Below are 19,395 nucleotides of genomic sequence, written 5' to 3'. Positions count from 1 at the left end.
TTTTTTTTTTTTTTTTTTAAAGATTTTATTTATTTGAGAGAGAGAGAATGAGAGACAGAGAGCATGAGAGAGAGGAGAGTCAGAGGGAGAAGCAGACTCCCTGCCGAGCAGGGAGCCCGATGCGGGACTCGATCCTGGGACTCCAGGATCATGACCTGAGCCGAAGGCAGTCGCTTAACCAACTGAGCCACCCAGGCGCCCCATTGTATTGAATTTCTACTATGTGCCCATGCTATGAGCTCCCAAATATACTGGGGGAAAAAAAAAATTTTTTTTTTTTTTTTTTAAGAATTTTGGACAAAAATGTCAGTTTTACAACTTCAGATGAGTTGCTATTTGCGATGCGATGCTGGGGAAATGGAACTCCGACGCCATCCCTCTCTCTTATCTGTCCTTCTCCAGCTCAGGGGCAACCATGCTTGATCCCACAGATCACAATCTAATAAGGAGGATGTCTTACACTGGCTGCTTCCTCCCCTCCTTTTTGGATATTCTGGGCTCCCGGGCTTATCAGCCGATGGACATCAATGCCCCCCTTTCCTGGCCTGACTATTCTTTCCACATCTTCTCTGCCATTGCTAGTACAGAAACCTAACGCACAGTTTCTTCAGCGGAAACAAAGTGGCTGGTCCTGGGCGGAGGGGCGGGGGGCGGGTATGCGCACGCTCCTGGGAACCACCAGCACTGAATATTACTGAGAGCCTCTCTGTGTTCTGGGCACTGTTCCAACCTCCTAGCTCATGCACAAGAACCCACGAGGCTGCTACTGTTAATAGCCCCATTTTACAAATGACGCACTGAGGTACAGACCACGAGTCTTGAGTCCCTTTGCCAAAGCTACGTGGCTACAAGGCTCTAAGCCAAGTGGCCAGGCTCCAGAGAAGAAGGTCCCGACACTGAACAAACACACTTGCCGGGAGTTCATAGTCAGCTCCCCAGTTAGGAAAGGGGTGCATCCCAAAGCCTGTTCAAGATACAAATGTGTGATAATACACTGGGCTGATAAGGGGAGGGGGGGTCAGGCCTTGCATACACCCATGGTGGGAGCCCCAAGAGATCCCACCTGGGTGGCAGGTGGTTTGGCAGGATCTATCAAAACTGCAAATCCCATGCCTTCGACACCAGAATTCTACTTACAGAGATTTATCCACTTACATAATACATGTACAAGATTATCAGTCCAGGAACTTACAACCGTCTGGAGTTGGAGACAACCTAATTGTCCACTGACAGAGGAGAGGACTGGTTAGATTGAATTAAGGTGCATCCAGTACAAATGAATATTATACAGGTCTTAAAAAGGATGAAGCAGCTCTTTGTGCACTGATATAGAAAGAGCTCAAAGATATCTATCTTTGAAGGAAGAACAGGTGCCGAAGCATATAGACACACTTGTCTCGGCTTGCATCTCTGTAAAATCTCTCTGGAAGCATACACAGGAAACTAATAATGGTGCTGCCCACAGGGAAGGCATGGACGGAATATGACAGACGAGGGCGGGCGAGAAACTTCTCACTGTACATCCTTTTATGATTTGGGGTTTTTGAACCATGTGAATGAATTAGCAATTAGCTATTAAAAAAAAAAAAAATGTGCTGCTTAGGGCTCAGGCTGCACCTTGGACAGAATTTTATATATAGGTCCCGAAAAGCCTACTGAATCTGACTTACTGGATCATAATGCAAACACTTCTGTGGCAATTGTGTTCAAAAGCCCAAATCTAGGGTGGCAGCGTGTGTGTGGGTGAGACCTCACGAGAGGGCTGACCTTGTCTCGCTGCAGCGTGGCCAAGGGACAGATCACCCCTTCCTGCAGGGACCAGGCATTCACGCTTAAGAGGGAGCACCAGGGTTATTTGGCAGAATGGAAAAGCCCTCACAAGAGAAGGGTTTTTAGTCAGAAAGCAAGGAGAAAAGGCAAGAGGCAAGAGGCCTAAGGATGCAGCAAGTGTCCACACGGAAGGAAGCATGGGTGGGAAGAGGCGCTGGGGCTGGGCGTAGAGCTCCTGTCCAGATGGCGGCTAGTGACATAGACAACGCTCTACGATGGGATGGTCCTAAATGCCCAACACGAAATCCCGTCCCTGCTCACTGGTTTCAGAAAAGGAGACCTGGGCTCCGCAGCTGACCGACGCGGCAGTAGGCAGAGCAAGGATGAATCCCAGTGGGAGAGCCTGGGTCAGGCTGACACCTGAGCGGCTTTGCCCTCTGCCCAGAAGGAGGTGGGCTCGCTTGCTGTAGGATGGGGTGGGAGAGAGGAAGGAGGGGCTTACGGGCCAGATGTGAACTACTCCACCAGAATTGGTGAGGAGGCCCTCCGGGTGTTCCACAGGCCAAACGAAGAGAACCGCTAGCCTTTTCCTATCAGGCAAGACTCCACCAACCATCGCGACCACTTGGTAGGGATGCTGCCCGCCCGCATTTGGGGGCTCTCCGGGCTCTCCAGCTTTCTTGTATTGCCCTCATTCCTGTACTCCCGCTGTCTTTCTCAAACCCAAAGACAGAAAGTCAGAGAGAAGGCAGGAAGGCACGAAAGAAACAGGAAAACAGAAAGAAATCTTCCTATGTGTAGCCTTTTCTCAAAAACCCTCCCCTTGACCCTGAAATCTGAACTCTCCATGATTGCTAATCCCTTTCTCTGCATTCTTGGATCACTATTTGCTCCTCTTTCCCCCCTTCGATGACACTTGAGATAATATTCATCTCGTAAATTTAGATCCCTTAGAAAACAAAGGTCCCAGTCCCTGGGCACTGGAAGAGGACAGATTTGCCAACAAAAGGGGTCAACTCCCTGGGCAGTGGCTTGTCACCCTCTCTCAAGGTGAGAGAGAACGTCCGGCAGATGTGGGGGCATGGAGTCCAGCTGCAAATGCAGAGGCCCCCGCTTACAGGAATTTATGAGACATCCAAGGGTTCCAGGATACAAAAGGACTCGAGGGAAGTTTAAAGTCACGGTTTTGATAAGAATGGCAGTGTCGGGGTGTCCTTCTGGCCTTAGGCTAGCCGTTCCATTTTCTGGTGACTGAATAAAGTGTAAGTGACAGTGTTAATAAGAGAAATCATCACAGCAGGGATAATTCAATGAAAAAAAGAAAGAAAACCCCGAAGCGGCCCTTTGATTCATTTCCTTACTTTTGGTAAACAGAATGATGCCAAAAAGACCAAAGCAGGGCAGTGGCCAGGAGGTGGGGGGAAACAGGGTTCGTTAAGAAGTGACACACGAAAAAATCAGTTCCTGAATCACTTAAGAGTTGACTGGACTGGCAACCCATCTGAAAAGAACAAAGAGGTTTAGATTTTAAAAATCACATTTATTTTAAGAAAGGAATGTTTGGTTCGTCCACTAATTATTTTTAGAGTAATTCTTAGTGGAGAGAGAGAGGGTAAAGAAGTTTTTGCAGCCTACGAAATAGGTTGCAATGTTAATCTGAAACACACATGTATAAAAACAGGGACAGGTGGGGGGTGGGAAAACCATCCCGAGGGACCTTCGGGCTTTTTCCTTTCTTCTACTTTCGGGAAGTGACTGTGTGTGTACTTCCCCTTGCTTGCTTCATCGTCACATCCTTCAAGGACATCCTAGCTTCTGACCACTCTTCACTTTGCCTCCCTTCTTCCCGGCATCAAGACCCAGGACTGCTGCACTACCTGGGCCCCAGGCACAAAATATAAAACAGGTCCTCCTTCAAGTCTGAACCATCAGTCCCAGCGACGGATGATGACCCAGTTAAGAACCTCTCCACCCCCAAACATCTTCGGGGTATTTCTCTCTGCCACCAACAAGAAGATGCTACTGTGATAAGCCCCAGGAAACTGTATTTGACCCTGGACTCCACAATTTATTGATTTTTAAAATTATCTATTTATTTTAGAGAAAGAGTGAGAGAGAGCAGGGGGGAAGCCCAAAGGGAGAGGGCGAGAGGGTCCCAAGCAGGCTCTGAGCTAAGTGCGGAGCCCAGCGCGGGGCTGGATCTCATGACCCTGAGATCACGACCTGAGCTGAAACCAAGAGTTGGACGCTCAGCTGACTGAGCCACCCACGTGCCCCTGGACTCCACACTTGAGAAAGGATAAAGGATACCTGAAACATGTTCCTATATGTTCTGAGGAGTCCAACAGGGAGACAAAGAACTTGGTCATGACATGCGAGAAGCTGAAGTAGGGGAGCAGCTGAAAGAAAACTCAGACGGAGGGGAAAACAAATCTTTAGGAATCTGAAGGATTCATTCAACCGTAATAGAAAAGGGATTAACTTGTTCTCTGAGGCCCTAGGATTATTGGGCAGAAGATACAAGGACCTAGATTTTGGCTTCTCCAAAGGAGAAGCCAGGTTTCTCACAGATGGAGTGGGTGGCTGTGGGATGTGTGATCAAGGTCTGGGGACATCACAGGAAGCAGCCCTGATCCCAGGCCGCCTCGGTGGTGCGTGGCGGGTGCCTGCTCATTCTCTACTATCACTGCCAACTTCCTCATGGCCTCCTGTCACATTTGCCTGTCAAAGCGCTCACAGACTTTACCTAGAAGACTGTCCATTTGAAGATGGCTGTGTTTTTACTAATATAGGGATGACAAGCCAACCTCCTGGATCAGAAACACTGAAACATTACCACAGTGTGGGCACTCACGCCAGTCCTTTCGCAAACCTCTGTAGGAAGGCTTCTCTGAATCAAAGAATTTGAAAGTCATGGAAAAAAAAATTCGTGTCAGAAGCTTCACATTGAACTTCAATCAAAATCTAAGACAGAAAAAAAAAATGTAACCAGAGGAACACCCAATGAACAGCATCCTGAAGGGATGCTTTTCATATTTTTAGTCTATTTACTCCACCCATGAGAAGATAAGAAGATGCCATTTCTATTTTTAGATTCTTATCCTCTCCCGTATCATCCAAGCTGAGGACGACACAGCTACATGCAGGAGACTGTGAAACTCCCCGAGCTCCACCCCCAGCGGCTCAGCTTTCATGCAAATGAACTTAGAGCCAGACTGAGCAGACTCTATTTTATGGACCCACTCAGAAAGTCTGATACATCTCACCTTCGCTTATTTATAAACGGACTTCTCGTTTATGATTCAGCAACAGCTTGTATTTATTTTTCTTTTACGACCTGCTTTATAGAAACCCACAAAATACCACATGGGAGACTCACTGCTAATTCAGGTACACACCTCACATTTATGGGATCTAATTGTAGTAGTTGAAAGATTTTTTAGAAGCAAAAGTGGAAGACGGCACCTCCACCTCGAAAGTCTGCACTTTTGAAGACGGGCCATTACACACCCTTCCTCCCTATTAAAATCGGTTATTGGGGAGGACTCAATATGGACATTGATCCCTGGGTGTTGTAGTATAAGGTGGGAGGAGAACAGGTTCTCTCAAAATGCCTGACTCACTTGTCACAACTAGTTTCGTATGGGGCACAGTCTCAGGGCTGGAAGGACCAGGGCAGTTTGGCAGATGTGAATCAAATGATGCCGTTACTGTGAACTGTTCGCGTGCTTCCATAACTAATGGATCCCACCTCATCTGCAAAGCTGCAACGACATTATCAATATGGAAAGAGAATTTGGCCCCAAAGTTTAGGCCCCTTGATTACTCTATTTCTCTAATAGGGTGAAAGGACAGATAATGGGATTTTCCACGTTATTCTCCCAACCTACTCCAGCCCTTGATAATCATTCATTCTCAGTAGATGGGCTGAAACATGGCTTCTCCACCTCATGCCAGCACTGGGTATATTTGGAAGCCAGCAGTGGCCATTCCATTCTCCACCCACTTTCAAGGCAGACTCCCCTGTGTTATTTGTACAGAAATACCTGTACACAAATGTTTGTTCAATAAATGAACGAATGTCCCCTCAGACCAGGTTGAGAGCTCGTCTATGGACACAAACTGGATCTTCTCTTTCTGCCTCCTGCTACACAAAGCATGCAGTGAACATCAAGTCAAGAAGTTTTTAAATCCATAACCCCTGCTACCCCTTCCATCGTGAGGGATGAGTTGGTTTGCTCCCGAGGGCCATCCCCCAGTCCAAGTCTATAGGGGCTCCTCAAGGAAGTGGCAAATTTGAAATTCCTGTTTCTCTAAGGAATTTACACTTGTGAATATGAATGGCTATCATGTGAGTGTTTGCTATGGGCCAGGTGGGTATTAGAACACACCTCTGAGGAAGCAATCTTAGATTATGCCCATATCTCAGGTCAATCAGCCAAAGCCATGGAGGAGCTGAGATTTCAGCCACCGCTGGACTCCACAGTCTGTGCTCTTAATTGTCGCTGGTGGGCAAACGTGACAACTCGCATGCAAGTGAGTTTAGAATGGAATGGCCACTGCAGGTTGCCTGCCTCGAGGTCTGACAGGACAAAGAAGAAATGATACACTATGATCTCAACATCAATGAGAGGCAGAGACAGTAACTGCACCTTGTCAGGGACCAAGAATGAATAAAATGGTCCTAGACAGCAGCCAAAAGAATTTTGTCAAAAAGAATCTCAAAAGGAACTTGACTTAATGTAAAAGAAAAGCCAAAAGATTAAAATTTTGCAGTAATGAAAGCCCCCTGAGGCTCGAGGAGAAAAACAAACATCCTGTTCTAGAAAACAGTGTTCAGCGCTGTTAATTCTTTTCCCAGAGGAAGCACGTGCACCGGGCCTCGCACAACCACCACACGGCTTTCACTGGGGACAATGGCTCCCTTCCCTCACTGGGGACACTTCACTTCCCCCGCAACTTTCTGAAACTAAGAACCCTGTGTTCCTTATGTGGAATGTCCTCCCACCTTCTTACCATCAACCCTACTCATAACATCCCCCAAGATCCGCTTTAGTCACTTCCTTCCCGGAGAAAATTCTCTAACTCACCTCACGTAATCCAGGCTCAGTACTGCGCTGGCGGAGGCTTTCTGAGGACTCCTACCGAGCCTATTATTTATTTTTGTTTTCTGGTTTTGTGATTTTATGTCCGGTATCTCCAGGTAGGTGCTAAGCTCAATAAGAATGAGGTAGGCAAAGGTGTTATGAGTAAGAGCTACTGTTGATAAAAATCTCCTCTTTATGATGGATTCCCAACAGAGCCTCCTTCTGGGCAATGGACACCCGAGGCCCTCAAATGTTATGGAATAAACCCTTTTAGTTTTCCCTCTGTCCATCCCTTAGGCCTGCATCTGCAAATTACAGTCAGTGGGCCAAACCCAGACCTTGGCCTGTTTGTGTAAATGAAGTTTTATTAGAACACATGTATGCCCATTCATTTATATGTTGTCTATAGCCCCCACCCAGGCGACATGTGGCAATGTCCAGAGATATTCATGGGTGGGGCCAGGGGAGATGCTCGACATTCTACAGCGCACAGGACAGCCCCCCCACAACAAAGAATTATCTGACTCCAATTCTCAGTAGTGCTGGGGTTGGGAAACCCTGTTAGAGATGCTTTCACAAGACAAGGTCCAAGTTGGGTAGTTATGGACAGGCTATGTGGCCCTTTAGGTCTGAAATATGAACTGATTCTTTACAGAAAAAGTCTGAGCCCCCGCCTTAGATGCGGCATTTCCACAGGGTTGGATGGTTGTTGTCCATCCCCCAACCCTTAACAGTCCCTCTACAATCACAACCCTGCCCGGGGCTTCAACTATCCCCTCTAATGATAACTTCCAAATCAGTGTGTCTTTAGCCCACACTTACGTAACTTTAGTCTCGAGTTAACTACTCAGGGTAGCTCTGTAGGCAACAGCCAGGCGATGACAAGATGAGTAAAGAAATCAAAAGTGAGCTACTAGAAACTCTTTTGACATTGCTGTAACCATCAAGGACAGGACCGGTGGATTTTTCTCCTTGGATAGGCTACTGGCCAGTTTGGGAGCTGGGTGTCATCTGGCTGGCATGGGAGCTGGGTGTGGGCCCAAGGCACTCGTGGTGCACACAGTATCAGTACGCAGTGGATTGGAAATTATAAAACAAACACAAAGAAAACACTGCTCCTTCACAGAGAGCATTGGACTTTTCTCCCCCCGGTCTTTTTAGACTTCACCTGGCTCCCCGCTGGGCACTGCCTAGTCAACTGTGCCATCTTTCCTCCTGCCTCCCTAGCACAAGCCTCCTGTACTTTCCTCTTGGTAAACGGTAGGAAGTCACCCAAATCCCAAACCCGGCTGTCATCCCCAACTTCTTCCCCTGCCTCATTCTCCACATCAAGGCCCACTGCTGTCTCCCCTCGTCAACCCCAAGGCCTCAGCCTTTTCTAGGCCTCAAGATCACTCTCCTGCATAAGGGCATTTGCCACCCCACCTGTCTCCCTGTCTCCAACCTCGTCTCCTTGCGTGAGCCAGCTACAATGCCCAAGTGACCCTGTCACTCTCGGGCTTCGGTGGCTGGCCCACCCTTACAGCCTGGACATAAAACAACTTGTGTGAGGCCCACTTTAGCAGTCAGGGTCCTGCCCACCCCCGCGGCTAGTATTTCCAGTCGGCTCCCCCGGGGCCTCTTACACGGAGCTGCTACTCTGTCTTGTTAATACCTCAAACCCACCAGCTATGACACTTCGCTGTAGTCATTACTGGGTCTCCCACTAGGCTGCCTTCTTCTGGGGAGAGACAACTAGATTTAATTCATAGTTGGCACTGGACAAATGTTTGTTAAATGAACAAATGAGAAAGTTTGAAAGAGACTGCCTTGACTTTCTTCCCTGCCCATCCTGTTGAAAATGCAAGATGGAGTCTTTCTAGGCCTCCTACAGGAAAAAAAATAAATAAAATCATTTAACAACGGAGCTGTGGCCTCTTGTGGCAAAGGCTTTCTTTCCTTTTTCCGTCTGTAGGACATTTTAACCTTTCTCTATCCATGCAGAGTAAGAATCTTACAGCCTATCAGTGCAAGCCCCAGTAATTCTCTAGGCTCTTACAGATCTTTGGGATTAAGGCAGAGAATATTTGTCATCGTGCTGTTTGAAAGGGAAAGGGCGTCTATCCTTGACTGCAATGTGCAAATAGCGTCTCAGAGAGACAGGCAAGACTCAAGAATAAATTGACAATACATTCCCCTGAATGCAGACTCGCTAGTTGTATTTAAGTCAGTCTTAAAGAATGAGGCCCTGGAGAAACAATGAGCTCGCCCTCCTGACCTTTCCTTTCAAAAGGAAACAGGTTAAGGGGAAATTTGGATTATTTGGCCCAAGAGGTACAAAGAAACCTCAAGAAACTCTAATGGACATTCTCCAGAAAAGGGTTGCTTTGAATAGCAATGTGGGACTAGCACAGAGCAAATACTTGCGAAAAACACCTACCGAATGAATGAACATACTGGCATACACAACAACAGGAGACCAAGCTGTGGTTCTAGGCCTTAGCGGAGAAGACACCTGGGCTAAAACTTGGAGCCAGACTTGCAAGCTCCTTGTAGAACTCCAGACACACCGTGAGTGCCAGTTGCCTTCTGCCTAAATGGAGATTATTACCCCAAACCTGCTTCTCTTAAAGGGGCTTATAAGAGCTGAGTGCTGTGCAGACACCAAGCATCATCTTTACACCAAATAAAAAACTAGAACATCTACTAGATTCAACATGAAGGAGGGGAGGCATTCTATTAATAAAATAACAACTTTCATTTTCTCTTTAAATGTTGTCTGTAGCAGTCATCGATAAAATGGTTTATGGCCACCCTGTGGACAATCTCCACAACTGGAAGGAATTCCCACCTCCGGCTTGCTCAGAGGGTAATTCCTTCCTCTGACACGGGGCTAACTTCCCCTTGGAATGTACAAGCATCCTTTCTCTCCAGGGCCAAATCTCTCAGCCTTGAGAACGAATGGGACTTCTTGGAGGTGGGCAAATTACTATCAACCGCTATTGGTCAGATAAAGAAAAATGTAAGGGCTTCCAGTTATTTTCTTTAAATATCTGATAAGCTGTCAGGTGGGAGGGAATCTGTATGGTCCCAAGGACAGAGCTAGGCATGTGATGAAAGTTCATGGGGAGGCCAGGTGGGGCCGTGTCTGAGGAAGAAGTCTAAAACAACTTGAGTTAAGCAGCTTGAAGAAAGGGAGAGGCTTTCCCCGCTGGGTCTGAGTTCCCAGGTCAGGATTCCAGAGGGGAGGCAGAGACAAGCATTCCTGCCTGGGGAAGTTAGGGGAGATTTCCTCTAGGCCATGCTCCTAACTTAAAGGAGCAGTCCCTGGCAAGTGCATGCAAGCTACAGACACGCAGAGAGGATATTATCATAGATTTGTGTGGAAGATTTATCCATCCTTAGTATTACAAAGTATTTTACGATGGTGGTTCTTCACACCGCGTTCCCTGGAACGCTCGGAGCTCAAGGCAGGCACCTCTGGGTCACTGGTGGAGGGAAGGGAGACTGAGAAAAGTAGGGCCAACTTCCCTACCTGTTCCTTCCTCCTCTTTCACTAAAAAAATTTTAAAATCTGTTAATAGCCTGGCTTTATATTAAGATTTTCTTTCTTTGCTTTGGCTAGAAAGAAAAAAAAAAAAAAAAGCTTGAAAGAGAACAGGGCCAAGGAGGACTTGTTTTCTGTCACTCAACTCTTAGGGCCTTAGTGTTATCTTGTCACAATGAGAGAGGAGGGCCGAAATAAGGACCCTTCCATCTGTGAAATGTTAGGGTCTGTGATTCTACGTCTGCAGAAACATCTAGTTTCCAGGGAATTTTAAGGAAAAAATAGAATATTTTTTAATGAAGTTAAGTATCCTCAGAATCCTTATCTAAGTATCCTTAGAATCAAAATACTGGCCACCAGCTTATAAAATGTTCATCATCTTTTCCCATCCTTCCCGGTACCAAATTAAGGGTACAAAGCAATGCCAGTAATTTTCTCTGGGAGCCTCAGTTTGCTCATCCGCAGAGTGGGGATACTAACAATGTCTTCTTAGGAGAAGAAAACACACGTCAAGTGCTTGACAAAGTTCTGTTAGGCAATGAGCTGACAAATCAGTGGGAAGAGAGTTTACTATTACTAATTATTCCAAGAAACCAGAGCTGCATAAGGAACAAGACAGGCCAGAAGTTCATTGTTGGGATTTTTCTCCAACCTTCTTTCTTTTGGACCTTGGGATCTGGCCACGTGCATAAACTGATTGTTTTAAATTGTGTGAAAACCCCCAACATGTTCTGGTTCCAAGCATAATTCCTCATTCTAAGAAAAAACTGGAATTGGGAAGAAGTCACCGTTTCCCCCCCATTCTGTCCCGGGGACATGTTGGCAGCTGTCCACCCCACCTGTACCACAGGGGAGCCCACAGCTGGTGAGAACAAAACCCACCCATCAACAGAAACTTATACTAAACTTACATGAAGCCAAAAAATCAACAGTATCGTGGAAGACATTTCACTCTGAAGCCATCTGAGGGCAGGAAAAACACTCGGCAGTTTGGTGCTGTGATAGGCACACAGTGGGCCATGTGTCTTGAGCCGACGGACTCAGTGAGGTCACCTGCCTTCATCCAGCCCCTGGCTAGTCACTCACATCCACCAACAGCTACCCAGCCGAGAAGGAAGCTCTGGGGCTGGCTTGTTCCTCGGAGCACCTTGCGTGATCCTTACCACCAGAACCAAAGGACCGGAGGTGCCTCCCTTTGAACGTGCGGGTTCTGTCGCCTGGGAAAGAGTAACGTTACTAGGGCGGTATTTGAGTAAGCTGCTAAGTGAACGTGACTTCTGGCCCGACAACACTGAGAAGACCGTGCCAGAGGCAGAATCACATCACAGGCTAGGGCTAGATTGTTTTTCCATTAGGTTCTGTTGTAAAAAAAAAAAAAAAGATGAAAGCGGATATAAACTAGGTTCAGCCCCTACTTCCAAGGAGCCGGCAGTCTAGCTAGGTAGCCACGAGGGTCAATAAATGATCATTTAAATGCAGTAAGTGTGGGGCGCCTGGGTGGCTCAGTCCTTAGGCGTCTGCCTTCGGCTCAGGTCATGATCCCAGGGTCCTGGGATCGAGCCCCACATCGGGCTCCCTGCTCCATGGGAAGCCTGCTTCTCCCTCTCTCACTCCCCCTGCTTGTGTTCCCTCTCTCGCTGTGTCTCTCTCTGTCAAATAAATAAATAAAATCTTTAAAAAATAAATACATAAATGCAGTAAGTGTTATAATACAAAGTATAAGACACTGTGGAAATGCCTCAGATACAAGGGGGAGAAAGAGTCATAGAATGACACCAGTCTAGAGCCAGAAAAGAGCCTGGAAAGTGTCTATCTGCTTCCTCTGTGCCCCCATCCCTCCCCTTCCATGGCTTCACAGATGAGGGGGCAGAGCCTACCCACAGAAGGGCCGGCATTTGCCTTGGGACACAGAGGGCCAGTCGAGCCTCGTCTCCTGCTGTGTTAAAATCAATGTTATATGTCTGAACTGACCCTTGGGGGGAAAAAAAAGGTTAAAAAAACTTAAAAAAAAATAAATAAAAAGGGAAAGAAATCAAATACATTCTGAAATGGCAAAGCCACATTAAACCAAAAATGCCTTGTTTAAAAAATGTGTGTAGCCTAAATGATTATAATGAATTTGAACAGGTCTTTTTCAACTAAACACATGGTGATTTATCATTGGCATGATGTGTCCACAAATATGACCTTCGAGTTGTCACCAGAACATGACAGATTCCCGAGTGTGTAAGCTGTCTAAATAGAGGCCTGGCTTTGAAGTCCTCTGGCTTGCACGCGGGCTCAGGCAGCCTCGCTGTAGATCCGGGTTTTCCATTATTGGTAGTAAGAGAGCTATGCTGATAAGTGTCACTGCTCCGGGCTCACTGGACTCTACAGCTAGAGGTGATCTAGCACCAAACGCCTCACTGAAGAGATGAGAAAAAGGCCCTGAGGTCCGTTACACCTGGATCAGAGCTAAGACCAGATGCTGTTGTCTCATGTCCGGTACCTCTGTGATTGTTTCCATCAGTCTTGCATTAATTTGATCAAATAGCAGAATGACAGGTGTGCTCACACCTTCTGGTGTGTCCTTGCGGCTGGTTCTCTAGAAAGTCCTTGGCTTTCTTCAGCTCCGCAGGGCAGACTGCAGTGTGGGGCTTCTGCCTCTGGCTCACTGGCTCCCAGAGTGTGTTTCCGGCCAGACTAGCCCTGTCAGCTGCTCTGTGGGCTAATGATTTGAGACCCTGGACGCTGTCTCCTTGTGGCGATTCACTGAACACAGTGACCTATTAAATGCTCTGACAAGTCCTGCAGAAAGGGACCTTAAGCAAGCTAGTTTTCCAAAGAGTCCTTGCCTGATGCTATTCGGAGCTCAGGGTCCCAGTGAGGTGGTGCTGTCCTAGCTAACTGCAGACGTGTTATCACTGCCACACGGTTTAACAAAGAACCAAAGGCTAGAAAGTAGGTAATGGCTTTTTCAAATACACAAACAAAACCCGAATCACTGAAAATGAGGCTCTTTTAATTTCACATTTGAGACTCGAGGATTCTACTATTAATCCATGGCTTGGGCGAGCAACAAGGAGTCAACAAATACTAATTTGGAACTCACCAGCTTCCAAATTCATCAGTTTGCTTGGCTCTTCAGAAACAAGAGAACTTTCAATAAAATATCAATATCGTGATTCATATTATAAAACTGTGGTCTCATTTTAAAAATGGCTTTTCCACCAGAGGTGCTGGCGAATGCAGCCCATCATCATGAGATACTGGTGAACTTGGCATTGAAGAAATGTATCAAGGCCAAGGAAGGCATTTTTTTTTTTAAAGGAAAGAAACATACCCAACCATTGCTGTAAAACTACTTGGCTACTTATATTATTTATCCTGGTTTGTGGGGTGCTGTTTCCTTTGTAACCTTTAGAAGGGTGGGGCAGGAGAAGGGCAGATTCCAAATGGAGGCTGACAGCTGGAAGACTACTGCTCCTGGTTTTGAGGCAACCTGAGCTATTTCGAGCCATTCTTTCTAGAACCCCTCCTTAGGTCTCAGCAGCCTCCCCCAGCTAATTGCAATCCCACAAATACAAGGCACAGAGGCCAGGCCAGCCCCCCGCAGGTTATCCAGGGCACCTCTGGTAGGTTTCCCAGGCCCCCTCCCCTCTATCTGTCGCACCAGACACTTATCTGGCAGGGCCCGGGGCATATGTAGAACTTGAAACTGTTAATGAGGCCCGACTTCTGCCAAGGACAGAACCTTCCTGCCCAGCTTACTGGTGGCTCCTGACTCTTGCTTAGCTCCTCCTGAAGCAGCGTCGTTACGAAACATGTATTAAATGTCCACTGGATGCCAGGGAATTGAAGGGCCAGGCACTGTGGGTGTGGGCGCTGGCCTGAAGGAGGTGACCATCCAGACTAGTTATGGGACACTGTAACCCCTGGCTTGTCAGAACTTCAACACAAGGATGAGGTCCACCCTAAGCTCCACTTCATCCTGAGCTCGTTCCTGGATGTTTCGGGCTTTTTTTTTGTCCCCCCTCTTCTTTTCCGAGTCCTACATTTTCACATAGCACATCTCTTCATTTCTGGTATAAACTAAATGCTCAGGTTAACTCTAGCAGTTTGATGTTGGATCCACTACAGGAGAAGACTGTTGCCATACCTGTGAGACTAAACTATCTTCAAAAATGAAATCACTCACGTGGTATTCCCCAAGGCTGGCAGTTACTGCCATCTTCCTTTGAATATAGAGTACTACGAAACGAGTTCTCTGCCAGAAGCCAAAAACCCTCAGAAGAGTCAGATTTAATAGCCTCCCTGCCCCTCCTCCTCCCTCCCCCAGAGGTGGGGGTGTGGTATTTAGTACAAGGTCAACTAGACCTGAATTCCAAACCTGATTCTGTTACTCAGCTGTGTGACCTTGGCCAAGTTATTAAACCTTTCTGAGGCTGTGTTCTCATCCGGAAAATAAGAACAATACCATCTACCTCAAAGAGTAGTTACGGATATTAAACAAGAGAGCCAGTATTAAGCACCTAGGAAAAAAAATAAAAGCAACAATGAAAGCATCAACCTTTTCTTGTGCTTACTCAGGACTGGGCACTGTTCTGAGTGCATTACTTTTTTTTTTTTAACTCATTTCATTCTCAGAGTTCATATTATTATCCCTATTTTATAATTGCTAAGCTGAGGTATGCAGGCTAAGTAATTTGCTCAAAGTCACACAGGTATTAAGTGCCAGAGTTAGGTTATGAGCCCAGGGCAGCCTGACTCCAGAGAGGCTTCTTAACCTTAGGGTTTTTTCCCCATCTCCCTACCCTCAATGAATGCTGACATTCATTCAGGATTAGCCACTCCTGCGTGCCAATTAAATTACATACGCATATTTAGATTTGTTCCTTTTAGTGTAATTTTGGGCAAGTATAGTGTAATTTTGGGCAAGTATAGAACAGATCTGTCCTCAGCTTCCACATCTGTAAAATGGGGATAGTAACAGTTTTTCCTTCACAGCATGATTGCTAGAAATAAATGAGTTAAATCGAGGTAAAGGGCTGAGAAGATTGCTTGGCATTCAGGACAGGCTCCATGTAGGATACATTTATCATCCAAAGTCCTGAACAGCGTGATGCATTAGCGGAATTCTTGGGCTTCAGTCCTTGGTAAAGGAGATTTTGTACCTGGCTGAATCTACTAGTTTCAAATGACTACCCTTATTCTCTGGCAAACATACTGCATTTAAAAATAGACTGAAGTTCTTATTCAATCAGTGAATAATCGGGTCCACAGGATTTCTGGTTAGAAAGAATGAGGCCAGGCCAAAACGAAATTAGACCCAAAATAAGACTTTTAATAGTTACAAAGAAAACATCAGAGCAGTCTTATTGGAGGGTCTCTTCAGGTTATGAATTGTACTTTACCCACTGGATAAATGTAATGGCTACCGACTGGGCAGAGAGCTTGGGAAAAATTTATGGCCTGGTAAAAATTGTGGGGTGATACAGGCAGGTTAAAGCAACTTTATCCCCACTGCTGTTGAATACCATGAATTCTAGAAGCAAAAAAGGGCAGCTTTTGTGAGCATGTTGGACATAAAACACCACACTAAAGGGAAAGCTGGACAGCAGATAGACAAACCAAGCTCAATGTGAGCACATCTGTGATAATTTTTAGGGCTTTGTATTTACTCTTCTTGCACATTTACATTTACAATGAAAAGCAAAAAAAAAAAAAAAAAAAGAGTTGCAACACTCATTCCTTTAGCTGTCTTTCCATGTTACATTCAGATAGAAAACAGAATTTCCCCGCTCAGATCTGGAGGGAAGGGGGAGCTCATCTGATTTCATGTCTGTAGCTGCTCCCATAGCCACAACACCATGTTCCAATCATGGAATTCATAATGTAAATCTCTTGCAGATGATACCACTGGAAAACAGAAACTGCCATGGATCCAGAAACACTTCCAAATTTCTGCAAAGTTCTTATCTGCGAGCCCAGAAGCTGGTACTCAAGGCTCGTGTTCAGTGAGTGAGGCCCATTGGGAAATCGACATTCTTTGGGGAACTTAATGGAGAACTTTCCACCATTCCTGGACTATACAAATATGCGCAATCCCTGATTCCACATGTGCCAATGCTGAACATGTCACAACTGCCCCAACTTACCTCCTGAGCGTTTCAATCTATTCTGAAAAGGGTTTATGCCACGCACATAGGGTCTAGCTGACTCTTTAACTGCCAATCGATACATACAAATCACAGGTGGTGTCAAAGAGAAGACCTCTAGAACCGTCCAGAAAAAAAGAGAAGCTGCGTTTCTTGGTTGTTAGATGCAAGATCTTTTCTAAGTTAGAACATTATAGGAGTCTTTTAAATCGCCTTCGAGATACCCCTGCGGCATGATCACAGCTTCATGTGGAGCCTTTTGTCTCCCTGTGATGTGAAGGGAAGTCTCCAAGACTGGCTTTGCTATTCAAATACGGACATCTGCTGCACTCCTAATTTCTTGTTCTTTCTAAAAGGCAGCACCCCCAAGAAACTCTTTAATATTGTGAGGCCTAAAAGTTGGGGGTGGGGAGGAAATCTTTGTCTCCCTAACACATTCATCCATTCCCTCCCCCTTCCCAGACACATAAGCAGCGACTCCCCCAAATACACCAGGTCTGGAAAGATTCATGTTGCAATACCCTCCTGACATTCCTATTCCCGCCCTCATTTTAATTCACTCACTTTTTTTTTTTTTTTTTTTAAACAAAATGTAATTACTTGACTGTCAGCCTGGGCTGCACTCTGGGGCTTTTACTCTTTTCAACACAGCTGTGCTCCGGGCTTTGATGCTGCTGTCCACGCAGCTTGTCCCAGCCACAGCCTGGCTCTCGGTAATTCAACATTCAAGTGCATATTTATTTTTAAACTGACCTCTCCTAGACTGTACAGTATAAAGGAGGTCCTGCCAAAAAATATGCTACTTTCTATTTATAAGATGAAACACATGCCTCCCGAAGTTGAGAGGGGGATGGAGTACAATAATTCATAACAAAAAAACGACTGGCCAGATCCATTCGTCCTCACATGTCTGATACTCGTCTGTGTCAAGGCAGTTTTAAAGAGAAAAAAAATCTTGAAAACGCTTCAGCTGTTCAGAAACCACCGTCCAAAAAAAAAAAAAAAAAAAAATCAAAAAATCCAATTATAAACTGCCAGATCTGCAGGTTGGAGCTCCTGCCACAATGCCCCCTATCAAGGGAGGAGAGAGCACCCGGCGGACATTGCCACCGCAGATGTGCACGGTACACCCAGGTGCGGTCCTGGTGCCAACCCACGACGGGAGGGGAGCGGTAGCCACGTGCGGTTTGTTCTCAGATGGAAAAATGCAATACGTGCCCTAATGGCTGTCAATAACTCAGAGGGTGCAGCGTAGCCGTGCAGCCCCACCCTGAAAAGTGGTGGGCACAAATGGTGGAGCTCTGCGTCCCGGTCATGCCACCCGAACACCTCCTGGTTTGCTTTATGGTCCCCTTTGGTCCTTTGGACACCAGCTGGGAAGGCGATGCTCTCGGTATCCCCGCTCCCTGAGCGTTTCTAAGCCTAGTACCCCGCGCACGCCGGAAGCGGCCACGACCGCGGATCGGACAGACTCACAGGCAAAGAGGAAGGAGCCCTGGGCAGGCAGCAACTCACCAGCCACCCCGACGCTCCCAGCCGCTGCCCCAGGGCGGGACGCCCCGCACGGATGCCTCCCGAGGGCACACGCAGTCCCGGCCCGTTACCCGCAGATCCAGCCGGCTCGGCCCGCGCGGCACCTCACAGCACTATCCACTCCGAGTCGGCGTGAAGGTGCCCGAGGCCACGGGTCTCCAGGCTCGGCCCGCTCTCCAGCCCCGCCGCTGGGCTCCCAACCCGCTCTGGCCACCGTCGGCAGGGAAGGTGCGAGCCCGACTGAGCGCGCGGCGACGGGACGCAGAGCCTGAACCTGTGAAGGGCGGGGCTGCTCGGGGCGGGGCCGGCGGCGCACGGGGCGGGCCGGGGCGGGCCGGAGGGCGCGCGCAGCCCCGCAGACCCACCCCGGCGCGGTACCTGCGCCCCGGCCCCGCAGAGCGGGCGGGGGTCAGCCGCTACAGCGCCTGCGGGCCCCCGGAGTACAATGGGCACCCGTTGTTACCGCCCTGCCGCCACCCTTAGGGATGCGGCTTTGCTCCGAGCAGTAGCGTTCAGCTCTCTCCGCACAGAGAGGTTGCGGGAGACGCTCGGTTCAAAGAGGGACCCCGGGGTGCTAGCGCCTGGGTGCGCGAGGACAAAGGGACTCCACCCGCACCCTGGACACCTGCACTAAAAATCGCGCCCACCTCTCCTGGTCTCCACAAGCCGATCTAGCCCGGCAAGGCTCGGGCGCCTTGGGCGGGTGACTCTCGAGGAAGCGGGGCCACCTGACCGCGCCGACCCTGCCCGGCCCCGGGTCCCCCGGCCACTCTCCGCCTCGGCTCGGGGGGAAAGGTCGTGTTTTGTCAGTTTCCAGCTCGCTCCCTTTGGAGCTGCTGCCAAAACCCGGAGAGTGGATTTGGCGCACTGGAGACGCCTGGGGCTGGGGGCTGAGCGAGTGGGCGCGCCAACAGCCGACGCTGCAGGTTTTTCCAGCCCAGGGGGAGGTGTTTCCTCTCCCGCGGGGTCCCTACAGAGACTTGCCTGAAGCTGGGGCAGGCGGGTGGCGGCAGTCCACGACGCGCGACGAGGCGCAAGTGGCGCAGCTGCCGGCCCGGGAGCCTAAAATTCCGCCCTTGGAGGCACCTGCGCCCGCCGGTCATTCCGGCGACCGCCGCGGCACGCCCCGCCCCTCCGCCCGAAGGCCCAGCTTCGACCTGGTTAATTAATTTTCTTAATCCGTCTCAGTCTCTTCCTTCTCGAGTCCTTCTCCTGGGTTAATGAGTAGGCGACAGGAAAGGGCGGCGTTTTCCGGCTGCGAGGTCCCAGGCCGCACGGTCGGCCTGGGGAGGCGGCTGGAACCCAGTCGGGGGGGAGTCGGGCGCTCCGGGCCTGGCCCGGA

The 19,395-nt window shown here is 48.1% G+C and overlaps 1 protein-coding gene across 4 annotated transcripts in view; it reads right to left on the bottom strand.

The window, feature by feature from the left end:
* CDC42EP3 (CDC42 effector protein 3) overlaps positions 1–19,173 on the bottom strand; it is a 25,001-nt gene extending 5,828 nt beyond the window's left edge. The window contains exon 1 of one of the 4 annotated variants that reach the window (XM_081796907.1): positions 19,038–19,173. The gene's annotated coding sequence lies outside the window, so the exon portion shown is untranslated. Of the gene's footprint in view, positions 1–4,624; positions 5,481–18,035; positions 18,315–18,700; positions 18,830–19,037 lie in introns of those variants that run through there. The other 3 variants (XM_081796908.1, XM_081796906.1, XM_081796909.1) reach the window with 3 other exon arrangements.
* Between the last annotated feature and the right edge of the window lie 222 nt (positions 19,174–19,395).

Source organism: Leptonychotes weddellii, chromosome 10 (genome assembly GCF_054177405.1).
Source record: "Leptonychotes weddellii isolate Sample4059 chromosome 10, ASM5417740v2, whole genome shotgun sequence".
Classification (NCBI taxonomy): Eukaryota; Metazoa; Chordata; class Mammalia; order Carnivora; family Phocidae; genus Leptonychotes; species Leptonychotes weddellii.
This window is presented reverse-complemented; position numbering and strand designations above follow the sequence as displayed.